Source organism: Asterias amurensis, chromosome 4 (genome assembly GCF_032118995.1).
Source record: "Asterias amurensis chromosome 4, ASM3211899v1".
NCBI lineage: Eukaryota > Metazoa > Echinodermata > Asteroidea > Forcipulatida > Asteriidae > Asterias > Asterias amurensis.
In genome coordinates this window covers 9,549,685-9,562,647 of record NC_092651.1, presented here as the reverse complement: position 1 = coordinate 9,562,647, position 12,963 = coordinate 9,549,685, and the positions used below count along the sequence as shown (strand labels likewise).

The 12,963-nt window shown below is 37.9% G+C and overlaps 1 protein-coding gene across 2 annotated transcripts in view; it reads right to left on the bottom strand.

Moving 5' to 3' along the window:
• The window catches only part of LOC139936038 (periodic tryptophan protein 2 homolog), a 202,606-nt gene that overhangs the window by 98,146 nt on the left and 91,497 nt on the right, over positions 1-12,963 (bottom strand). The window contains exon 20 of one of the 2 annotated variants that reach the window (XM_071930748.1): positions 8,211-11,484. The exons of the other annotated variant lie outside the window; for it this stretch is intronic. The gene's annotated coding sequence lies outside the window, so the exon portion shown is untranslated. Of the gene's footprint in view, positions 1-8,210; positions 11,485-12,963 lie in introns of those variants that run through there. 2 annotated transcript variants of the gene reach the window in all.

Below are 12,963 nucleotides of genomic sequence, written 5' to 3'. Positions count from 1 at the left end.
CTATATGGGGGGGGGGGGGGGGGGTAGGGGAACGAAGTATATTCCCCGTTTTTTATATTTGATCTTAATCATCATTAGGCTATTTCTACGTGCGGATTGCTGTACAGGGAAGATGAGGCGAGACGTACGCTGAGACATACAGACACATTATTAGTTACAAGTGTTGGCTCATTACTCCAGGCCGCTTCGCTTCTCACGGATCCTTCTGCCCAATTTGCTTTAAAAGAGTCTATTATTCAGTTAGATATATAAAGTGGTAACCTGTCCTGTGAACGATTCGTTGGTGTACAAATAATACCCGGTCAGTTTCCCCTGCGGTTTATAACTTGATGTTAAAAATGGTATCTGTGGAAGAAATCACTTTAGAATAGATCACATAATTGAAAAGCACCTGAAGATGACAAGATTCAAACTGAAAGGAACCCCATTTGATGTTTCTGCCCAAACTACTTGAAAAGATTATGTTTTCATTGAATCAATTATTAGTGATTAAAGGAACACGTTGCCTTGGATCGGACGAGTTGGTCTATAAAAAGCGTTTGTAACCGTTTGTTATGAAAGATGTTTTAAAAGTAGTATACAATGATCCACACAAACATGCCTCTAAAATGCGTGGTTTTCCTTTTACTTTGCGAACTAACACGGTCAGCCATTTATGTTGACTCCCATAAATGGCCGACCGTGTTAGGCGACGAGTTAAAAGGAAAACCGTGCTATTTCGAGGCATGTTTGTGTGGATCATTGTATTCTACTTTTACAACATCTTTCTAACCATATTCATTTTATAACAAAAGGTTACAATAACGCTTTTTAAAGACCAACTCGACCGATCCAGGGCAACGTGTTCCTTTAACTTATTACTCGTGGAGTGCAAAATTACCCAGTCAGTTTCCCTTGTGGTTTATAGCTTTGGTGTTTAAAATATCTATTGAATAGAGCACGTTATGTTCAAATAAGGGGATCAGGTTGGCACAGTGTTTTTTTGTCTGCCTGTTCGAATCCCCCCTCTGACCAGAGCCTTGCACATGGATTGGGTTTCCAGTCCCTACCTGAATACGTGGGTTTTCCCACCATTTGTATTTTCTCCTCCCACATCTAACTGAACATTTCTTCTCTTTTCCTATTCATTCTGTCTCTAGCGTTAATTGTGCTGATGGGTGTGTAAATAAAACAAAACACACAATGTGTAAGAACCGGTTTCAACCTACTGAAAATTCTTCCTCAGTGCCAGTCTTCCAGAGAAAAGAATTCCGTTTAAAAACCAGTCAAAGCTGATGAGAAATAGCACCCAAACCTCCCCCAAAATGGCTACTGCTTTATACGTACGTCTTATTGAAGTAATCACGACTGTGAACGTGCATCAAATCCTTACCAAAGCACGAACCGTTTTTTTGCTCGTTGTCACTTATAAACATGACCACTTACTTTGAAGTATAGGTTTTCACAGATTAATTATATGGCGTGTTTGTTCAGAATAATTATTCTACTGTGCATTGTAGTATGTATTCACAGACACATTTCACCTATAAATCCACAAGATAAAGGAGAATTGTAAGTAAAACCTTTGTTATCCTTATTTATTTATTTATTTGTTTGTTTGTATGTTTATATATATTTTTTGTATATCTTTATTTATTATTATTATTATTATTATTATTATTATTATTTGTTTGATACATATTTTTTATTTTCATCTTGTATAGTTTCATATAAGAATAGAACATTATATCGTATACAGAGCAGCAATGCAACCACTAATCCTTTGTTGCGCCGTTGGCGCCTACATTAATTTTGATCTCCAAACCAGATGAGCTGTTATATTGCATATTGGTGAATCAGATATCAAAGTGTCAAATGTTTCAAACATTCTAATTTGTATCATTCAGTTGGTCGTTCGCTGTTATTAAAAAAGACAAATCCGTCATTGTAATCCAATTTTACGATCATGCCTTTTCAACGTGTATCGCTAAATCATATTGTGCCATATTTTGCCAGTGGAAATGCGTATAATAATCGATTACTAAAACTACTGTCATACTTTATCGATTTATCCTGAATTCGATTATTGTAACTGATCCTGAAGTCGATAGTCGTAATCGATCGCAATCGATCTTAAATTAAATTGCCGTAATTGATTCAGAACTCGGCTACCGCAATCGATCATACATGCAATTTCTAATTAACTAACACAAACCTCGATAACTGGACTCAGTCTTACCGCTGTATCCTAAATTCCATTAACCGAATAAATTTCACGACACGATATCGAATAAATGTGCAGTGACATCGATAACTGAAATCGAACATAAAATCACATAATTATGCTTTGATTAATTATGCTTTGTCGTTTTTCCACTACATCATTAAAGCATAAGGCCAATGCACCCAACTGTCATACCACGGGGGTTTTCCAATTTTGAAATACCCGCACGAGTTCTGGAAACTTTTCTTCAAAACGACATATATAGCATTTTCACAAGTTATCATCTTAACAAGTTTGTTTTGATGATAAAAAAAAATCGCCTGCGGGTTTGCACCTGCGAGGCAAAGAAAAAAAACCTGTCTCGTTCGACCCCAAGTGGTATCAACCATCTTTGTTCGTACTTCCACACCTAGATATCACTTGGGTTTGATGTCCTGTTTAAACGGACAGGGATTGTTCGAGGTTGGAGTGGAGTGTCCGTGAATACACGCAAGCCTGCAGGTAGATTATTGGCATGGTACTGTGGACGACTCACACTTTAATCATGGCGCTGGAATGTTGTTCTTCTCGAGTCCAATTTAAAGCAGTGGCAACCATTGGCTTTGGTAAATACTGGTATTTAAACTTTGAGTACCCCAATATACACATGAAATAACAACCCTGTCAAAGGTAAGGCCAAAATGGTCATTAGATTCACACACAAAAAAACTTGATCAGTGAGAAAAATTGTTTTTAATTAAATATTGGGTTTTGGATTCGCGAGATCGACAACTAACATACCTTAGCACTGGTGACGTCACAATTTTAATATATGTTATTTTTGCATCGGGGATAAAGAATAGAATTTGTTTTGACCTTTACGCTAATGTGTATGGTATGTTGTTTACCACTTCACCCAAGAATGGGAAACAATTGTGTCCCTGCACAGCTGTCAGAAATGCAGTAGGCCTACTCCCTTATAAAGCACTGACTCAATGCAGTCAAACAAACCATGACGTCATCCGTGATGGTCTATTATATTACTCACTTCTCAAAACCAGTGAAACATAGTCTTCGTTGAAGTTGTTTTCTCGTTTTGGACACGTGCCAGACTTGCACAGTCATACATAATAATGCCTCAAATAAAAATCAATCTATATTAATGCTTTGGACAAGTAAATAGAACCGGACACGGGCCCCCGTTAGCGTGAGAAAAGTCTATTAATGGGTCTTGCGTGCATTTGGTACATTTAACCATACTCATAAAGAAATGTCATCAATTTTAACCAGTGGCCGTTCCACAATTATGGACCAACTATGCGAGACACAAGACCAATATTAAGTTATAGACCTCGCCACAAAGTGATATGCAATTAAACAGAAACTTGATACCACTGGTGATGGTAAGACGATACTTGAATCGTTATGAAGTCATGCTTTGCTTGATAAATCAGGGCCGTAATGCCACGGTCTATATGCGTTCATCTTAAGCCCAGCTGCAGATTATTTTGGGTAAACTTATTAACAGGGATGCACCTGACATTTAAAGTGTTTACCAGAGCAGTAGCGGTTGGTCATCAAACACATCATTAAGAGATATCAAAAGTTTGTCAAGAACAAATACCACATGACATTGGAAAGTTATATCATAGACAGTTGCCCTTTCATGTCGTTTTATTTATTAATATTATTATATGGTTGTGAAGCCAAGAATTCTCGGAAAAGCAAACTTGATCACTGTTACTCGCCAAAACCCAATGTAAAGAAGACAAAGAAGGAAATGTCCATTTAGATGTGGGACAAGAAAAAATACAAGACAATTTTTTTCAGAGAAACCCCACACAGTCAAGCAGGGTCTGAACACCTAATCCACATCGTGGGACTTGAACTAGGGATCCAGAGGTGGAAGGCAAGGACAGATACCACTACACCAACCTAACATGCACATTGGGGTGTGCGCCACTGTGCTCCCTCACCACACAAATCACCATGCCATAAGACTGCGTGATAAATTGGCAACGCAAACCAATGCCTTATTATCGTGATAGGCCAAACTGGCGATAGCCCTGGTGGGATACGAGTTAGCACTGTGTCTATTAAGCTGTTTACCACAACGCAGACATGCTTGACTTCACCAAATTATATTTACTGTCCACCATGCAAAAACAAGAAAGAACAGAAACAAATAACACTGCCGAGACAACAAGACTCATGCCATCAGGGACAAGACGAAGTACAAAACCAAAAGCACAGCCCCGTTAGACACACTACTTAAGAAATAAGTAATTTGAGCGTTAACAAAATGTGGATAATCGGTCATAATGCTGTGATTGCAAGTCTTGGCTGTGGCAATAAGTGATAAGACATAAAAGTAAGTACACAAACAGAAGCACAGCCCGTAAAACAAACTACTTGAAGAAATAAGTGATTTGAACATTAACAAAATGTGGATAATCAGTCATAATGCTGTGATTGCAAGTCTTGGCTGTGGCAATAAGTGATAAGACATAAAGTAAGTACAAAAACAGAAGCACAGCCCGTAAAACAAACTACTTGAAGAAATAAGTGATTTGAACATTAACAAAATGTGGATAATCAGTCAGTCATTATGTTGTGAAAGCAAGTATTGGCTGAGGCACTCAGTGACAAGACATAAATGAATATTTCTAAATGTTTTTTATCCTTTCCTGTAATTGGCGGCTCGTCCGCTGTTGGTTTGGTCAATAAAATATAAATATAAATATAAAATAATTAAAAGTTAGAACTAAAACAGAAGCACAGCTCCATTTCAAACTTAGTTGAAGAAAATAAGTGTTTTTAACATACGTGGGGATAATCAGTCATAATGCTCAGATTGCACGTATTGGCTGAAGCAAACAGGGACAAGACATAACAGTTAGTACAAAAACAGACGCACAGCTCAATAAACATAACAATTGAAGAAAATAAGAGGTTTTAACAAAGGGGATTATCAGTCATAATGCTCAGATTGCAAGTATTGGCTGAGGCGAACAGGGACAAGACATACAAGTAAGTACAAAAACAGACGCACAGTCCATAACACACCAATTGAAGAAAATAAGTGATTTTAACATACATGGGGATTATCAGTCGTATTAATGTTGTGATTGCATGTCTTGGCCGAGGAGGCAACTCCCTGTGAATAACGAGTGACCTGGACTTGGTGGTTTACTTAATAACTTCGTATAATGAGTTTGGCCACGCCGGTTTATTAAAACCGATCCGTTAGGGCGCCACGGCCTTGCCCTCTCTCCGCTGATGACGAGACTCCCACAACTTGAGGATAATATTCCATTTTCGACACGTCCGCGCTTAGAGCTTCGGTCAAGCTTATTTGGTTATTTGGTAAATGTTTAGGAAGGTATTGGAGCTTCGTGGGGAAGATTAATCAAATCAAGGAGATGAGGGGACAGGAGAGAAGAAAAAAAAACAGGGAGCGAGCAAAAATAAAATAAGAAGAATCTCTCCTTGTGAATTAAAATTCACTGTAAACGTTTGGTAATTACGACTCCCTCTGAAGTAGCATATTTTTTGAGCAAGAGGTAATTTCTCACTATATTAATGATAAAAGACTTCTGGCCAGAAGCCTTGTTATTCCTACATGTATCTGAAAGCACACTATTTTGAACAACAAGGATGATTTTTTTTCTCATCATCATTTAATTGCAAATTCAATGACCAATTGAGTCCAAGTTTACACAAGTTTGTTATTTTATGCATATGTGCATGAGATCAACCAAGTGAGAATACTGGTCTTTGACAATTACCGAACGTGTTCAGTGTCTTTAAAGCCAGTGGACACTATTGGTAATTGTCAAAGACCAGTCTTCCCACTTGCTGTATCTCAACATCAAACCTGTAAAAATTTGAGCTCGATTGGTCATCGGAGTTGCGAGATAACCATGAAAGAAAAGAAAAAACACCCTTGTCACATGAAGTTGTGTGCTTTCAGATGCTTGATTTCGGGACCTCAAATTCTAAACTTGAGGTCTCGAAACCAAATTCGTGGGAAATTACTCGAAAACTGCTCCACTTCAGAGAGAGCCGTTTCTCACAATGTTCTATACTATCAACCTCTATCCATTACTCGTTAGCAAGTGAGGTTTTATGCTGATAAATATTTTTGGGTAATAACCAAGAGTGCCCACTGCCTTTAAGAAAAGCTACATGGATGGTAGGCCACTAATCACACACATACATGTAACGTGTTCACACTACACCATATTGAACTTGGGGATTCACAACACAATCAACCTAACCTCGTCATTCCAAACAGATGAAAAGAATTCACTTTGCGGGGATCCAAGTCTTCGCTCTTGGCATTTTCTAGAAGATGGACGGCCGCAATATCAAATGGACAAATCCTTTCCGGTTCCCAGCCGGTCTTTGTCACATTGTGTATTGATTGAATATTGCTGCCACTTCAAAGAAGTTGCATTAATTTTCGCTGTACATAAATTGAGGGACGCTATACTTGAGATGACAGCACAAGTATAGCATTAAAACTACAAATAAATTTTTAACAAAATCATCTAAATATATCACGAGACATTAACGAGGTCCCATTGAACAATTGGTTTACACTGCGCTCTGCAGAAGGACGAGTTGCGAGGTCACCATTCGGAAATAATTCCATGTTTTCAGAATAATTGCTTTACAAAAAAAAGTCGTTCCTTATGCAAGCACACAAACATTTCACACCATTGCAGAATGGTTTTAAGACATTTTCCTATATCCACCTTGCTGATGCCACCATTACAGAAGGTCTACACATGTTTGCCACTAAATGTGGTCGACTGCTAACAACTTACCATTTGCTTTTTGTTAAAGGTAAATTATTCTGATCATTAAATCAATGGTTCATAACCAGTGACTTGCACTCATGTAGGCCTTTATCCGTGTAGAGGACGATGAAGAAATGTTTGGTTTTAGATGCGAGGGAAAACCCCAAATTGAGAAAACCTTATACAATCAGGTAGGAACTGAAAACCCAAACTAAATGCAAGAGGTTCCGGGCTGAGGTTGGATTCAAACCGGGGTCAACAGAGGTGAAAGGCAGGGAAAGAAACCACTAAGGCATCAGTGATGAGGCAGCAGTGATCCCCGTTTGTTCAATTCTATGATAAGAGAAGAAAAGAAGACCAAATCACAATGCTCCATACAACTATACTTGGAGATCCTCCAGGCATTTCCGAAACTAGCCGTTGGATTAAGTATTTAGAAAACATCGAAGATGTTGGCTTTAAAAGAAGAAAAAACTATGCTATGATACGGAGGTTATTGCACACAGTCTTCACAATTTCTAAAATATTTCTATGAAGGATTTGTAATGGTGCGAACTTAATCATTTGAACGATGTTTTTCAGATTGAAAATAACATTTTGTCCCACTATACTTTCTTTGTCTTTTTGTTAAAAATGTACAAAGCTGTTTGGCATTCACAGAAAATGCCTTGAACTTCAAATAGGCCTAATTTTGTAAAGTCAAAGCATGAGGGAATATGTAAATAATAACAATGGGATGTAAGTCAAAGTTATTTAAATCAAACGCATTCGGCGGAGAACTGAGTCCAGTAAATACAAAATAAAGGTGTCAACCACTTATCCAAATGTCATATGACAATTTGAACATGTTTGGAAGGGCGGTTATTCAAAGGTAAAATTGTTCCTCAATTTTAAATTTACTGAATGAACTGACGCACGAAAATCAAAATCATAGAAAAGAAAACAAAGTTCTAAAAAAATAAATGTCATGTTCTTTGACACGTTGTACTCCGGAATGCAACTGGCTGAATGATATAAACACAACAAAACAAAATCATTTCAAACATAAACCAAAAGAAAAGAAACTCTTTTTTTCCATTTAATAAAAACATTAATATTTTACAAAATAATTCATACAGTGTGGTAAAATCATAAAACAAACATAACAAAAGAAAATGAAAATCATAACACAGAATATGAAATTGAAAGCAACAAAAGTAATTGAAAACAAAAATAACAAAAGTAATTGAAAACAAAACATTTTTTTAAGAAAACCTATTAACACAGATTTGACTGTGCCGATTTGTGACAAGAACAAAAATGAAAGGGTCAAACCCCCAAATCATAAAATAATAACAACAGAGAAACTAGAAATAATTTTGATTTTTAAGTAACCTTTTAACTTTTTATACGGGATTGGATAATGCCTATATTTGTGACAAGAATAACAAAAAGGAAATGGTAAAAAAAAACGAATTCATGAAACAAAATAAACATTATAAAAAAAACTGTAACAACAAATGTATTTGTTTTTATTTTTTTGATTTTTTGGAAGGGGGGGGGGGGTTGGGGAGACACATTCTGACCAAGACATTAAACATATTGGATGTCGGAAATCGAGGCCAGACTGATGGAACCGAAGTGTCTGAACATTGACATTGGAGTCCATTTATATCTTCACTCTTATTCTATTTACCTGTTTATCTCCATCTATTTGTTTTATCAATCATGACGATTGGAAGAAGTCCGTTTTTGGAAACACAAACCGAATGTCAATAATGACATGAGAGACTCGGACATTCGAGCCAACGTCATCTTGCAATTACAGGGCGGGTAAAACTCCCAGCACTAATCAGAGACCGAAGTCACGTTTCTCTACTGATTACAAGTCCTGAGCACGTTAATGTACAAATGGCTACTTCTGCTTTCTTGATAAATTATATAGGTCGGTCCTCCGACTAAAAATGACTTTGTAGTAGATACTTTCAAAAGATTTACAGGGAAAAAAAATCAACAGATAAGACATTACTGTACAACTGGCTTCTTCAGCTTTCTAGATAGATTGCTGTCATCGGTCCCCCTTACATATACAATACTAATAAATGATTTTGTGGTAGTTGTAAGCCAACAATGTTTTAGTTCCCACTTGAGGGTTAACACAAATGTAAATAATAACCGTGATAGTAATAATAGACATAATACAAATTTACTAATAATTTACATGTATAAGTCGCTTGTTAATCAAGTACCACAGCGCCTTCCAGCATTACAACCCATGTTGATCTGACATTACACATTCATGAAACTATCTCAACTCCTTAGGAGTATGCAGCGCCTGCAACTGCAACTAAGTTAGCGCACACAGGTTGTTAACCATTCACATCAGTAATCTGTATCACCTCAGGTTGCTCCTGAGTAAATGAGAAGCAATGCAAGAGTGTCTTGCCAAGAGGCCTTAGGCCCCTTCATGACCAGGGCACGGACCGATCTCAACTCCTTAGGAGTATGCAGCACCTGCAACTGCAACTAAGTTAGCGCACACAGGTTGTTAACCATTCACATCAGTTATCTGTATCACCTCAGGTTGCTCCCGAGTAAATGAGAAGCAATGCAAGAGTGTCTTGCCAAGATGCATTAGACCCCTTCATGACCAGGGCATGAACCGATCTCAACTCCTTAGGAGTATGCAGCACCTGCAACTGCAACTAAGTTAGCGCACACAGGTTGTTAACCATTCACATCAGTAATCTGTATCATCTCAGGTTGCTCCTAAGTAAATGAGAAGCAATGCAAGAGTGTCTTGCCAAGAGGCCTTAGGCCCCCTTCATGACCAGGGCATGAACCCAAACCCAGACAACATGAAGTCAAACCCAATGTACTAGAACTGATCAGCCACAACACAACACAGTTATTTGCTCATGCAAGATTGAACACTTATTACATTTGTCTGCTTCTCAACTCTATAAACTGGGTCAGCTACATATGCCACATATTATAAAGAGAAATATGTATGTCACAGAATAAAATGAAATACTTATTTTGAAAGACCAAACCCTTGACAATCTCCGGAATTTTTCAGGTATGGCAGTGTCTGGCGACATTATTTTGCTCACACATACATGTACATTGCAGTATATGTCTTTACACCCAAAACAACGCTTTGTGTTTGTATTTTTTTTTTTTTAAATGCTATTGGTCTGACATTTTAACTGTAGCAAAGTCTGTCTCAAAATTTACCCAAATCCAGTTCCCGTGGGGGTTTGACCCATTTTAGGGACATTGACCCAGAATGTGTCAAAATGACCCCGAAATGGGTCAACCGATTCAGAATTTGAGTTAAAACCCTATTATAGCTGGACACAAAAATGGATCAGCCCCCCTTGGAACCAAAATCTGGGTCAGAAATGACCCAGGTGTTGTAATGGTTTGTAGCCTTCCACAGCAAGGAAGGCTCTGCTAATTAGGGTCAAATCATCAGTCCATGATAGTTTTCCACTTCATACCACCAGTCATTTGGTTGGTAAGCACTTTGCAACTCCTATATCTCTTTAATACAACCAGACAACTCTCCATACAGCACAGGGTGAAGGTACAAACAACCAACAAACCCCTTGCAGTTATTATGATTACTCAACCTTGCGGTGATGCAGGTTTAAGTCTCAAATAAAATACTGTCTATCACTATAAAGTCCTGAACTTACAACAATAAAAAATCTTTTGATTTCTGTCAGAGAAGTACAGGTACCAGGATGGGTAAATAACAAAACAATATATACATACCCACTTTATACATTTTTATTTAATTCTAACAAAGTACAAAAGGATTTTGTAACTTTTACAATTCCGGAAAAAGTACACTTGATGTTTAGAATGTACTCAATCTTCCTTCGCACTGTAATCGAAAGTGCATTTTGAGATTTGTTGATGCGTGAAGGTGTCTCATTCAATGATGTCTGCTATGGGCTGGAACACACACACTCTAGCACGACAGTAATGAAACAGCAAACACTTCACGGATACTTTTGTTTTTTAGTATTTTCTGGTAAAGCTAGCAGATCTTATCAAATACTCAATCATGTGAATACAGCAGGATGGATTCAAAGCCAGGATAGAAAAAACGCATCATCCGGGGTCGAAGATGTCTACCCGAGGAGACAGCCACATGTTGGATTCGAACACCTGCAAAGTAGAGATATCTACTGAATTCTTAAATGCACACACCACTCTTTCGGACGAGGTGGTGCCTCCCAGTAGAGCCGCCGACTCCTGACTAGAGCCGACTGGCTTGTTTCGACTACTGCACTCCCGACCGTCTTCAGTAGCCAAAGTCGCTTTAAGCCGTGACGTCGGTAAGGTGACTATGCCTGCAAGGTGTACATGGCGCGATGTCTTACTACTGCATTAGGAGATCACATCTGAGGGCTTAGGACCCTAATGCCGAAGAATTACAAAGCAGGTGATGAGGGAAAGGCCTTGTTTATTGTGTAAGCTTCAAGAATCCATCGGAGACCTCAGCCTCTGTCCACGATAAAGAAAAAACACAACACGTGATTTTATCCGCTCCTTGACCCGCTTTGTAAGCTCGCTAGGGTGTAGCTTGGGCCCGGTAATCATGCAAACAACAATCAAACGAAGGCCTCGGGTGTCGGACTTATCTACTAATACTCGACTAATGCTCTGTTAGGAGGATAAACGATTGGAAAAAGTATATGAAAGATTGCCAACGGAGAATTACATTTCGCTTTGTGGTACATCCACCATGGGGGTACAAATCTCACCGGCTCAAACAAAGATTTATCTGACCAGTACTTACTGAAATTGCATGTCTACATTTTCCACCGGAGAAAAATTGAGATCTGTTTTGCATCAATAAAAAACAACACAAACAAACATAGAGCCATTTTCTGTCATATCTCCACTGTCATTTTCAGTAACACTCTTGTGTTGTGATTCGGCCTTGTGATTGTGTTAGCATTTGTGAAAGGTACATGAGAGAGAGACAATAAAGTCACAACTACAGTTTTTTTTAAGAGGCAATCTAAATGACTGTGTACAACATAATTATTGTCAATTAGCCCAGTGCGAGTGGCAAGTCTTATTTGGAGGAAAAAATAAGTTTCTGCTGCATCTGGTTAGCATGAAGGACAACTACTGACCGATCTCAATAACAACTCAGGGCTTTATCTAAATTACACGCATCTCTTACTGAATGAGTTTGGGGTTTTCAAAAGTATATCTGATTCTACTTACGCAAGTATAATATATGAAAATAATTACATAAGTATTATATCTGACTAAACATACAAATGTTTATCTGCATGTGCACAACTATACTTTCAAAAGTATTCGACTACACTTACAAAAGTATATCTGCTATACTAAAAAAAAGGATATTTGACTGAACTTATAAAGAATATCTGACTAGTCCAAGACAAGTATACCCGACTATAATTACACAAGTATACTCTGACTATATTTACATAATTATATCTGACTATACTTACAAAAGTATATATGACTATACTTGCAGTCAGAAACATGTCTGACAACTGTCACACAAGTTATTTGAGTATAGATACAAAAGTAATATCTAACTATACCCACAAAAGTGTAATCTTACTATACTCACAAAAGTATATCTGACTTTGCCTAATGGATAGCTAAATTAGAGGAGACACTAGTCCTACTTCATCTTTCATCTCCTCACAAATCACAGTTCCCTACCCCCCCCTCTCAATATTTGTCTAAGGCTTGGGCTACACTCACCAGTATCTTATTATTCTTAATGGAGAGATAAATTAGAGGAGACACTAGTCTTGTTTCATCTCTCACACAACACAACGCCCCCCCCCCCCCCCAATGTGACCACATCTTAAAGGTATGAGGATAGTCACAACTGACTGTACTCAATGTACTCACAATATTAGAGGGGTTACACGTCCGACTTCAGCTCCTTCTCATTCCAACCCCTCCCCCTCCCATCAGACATTTATGATA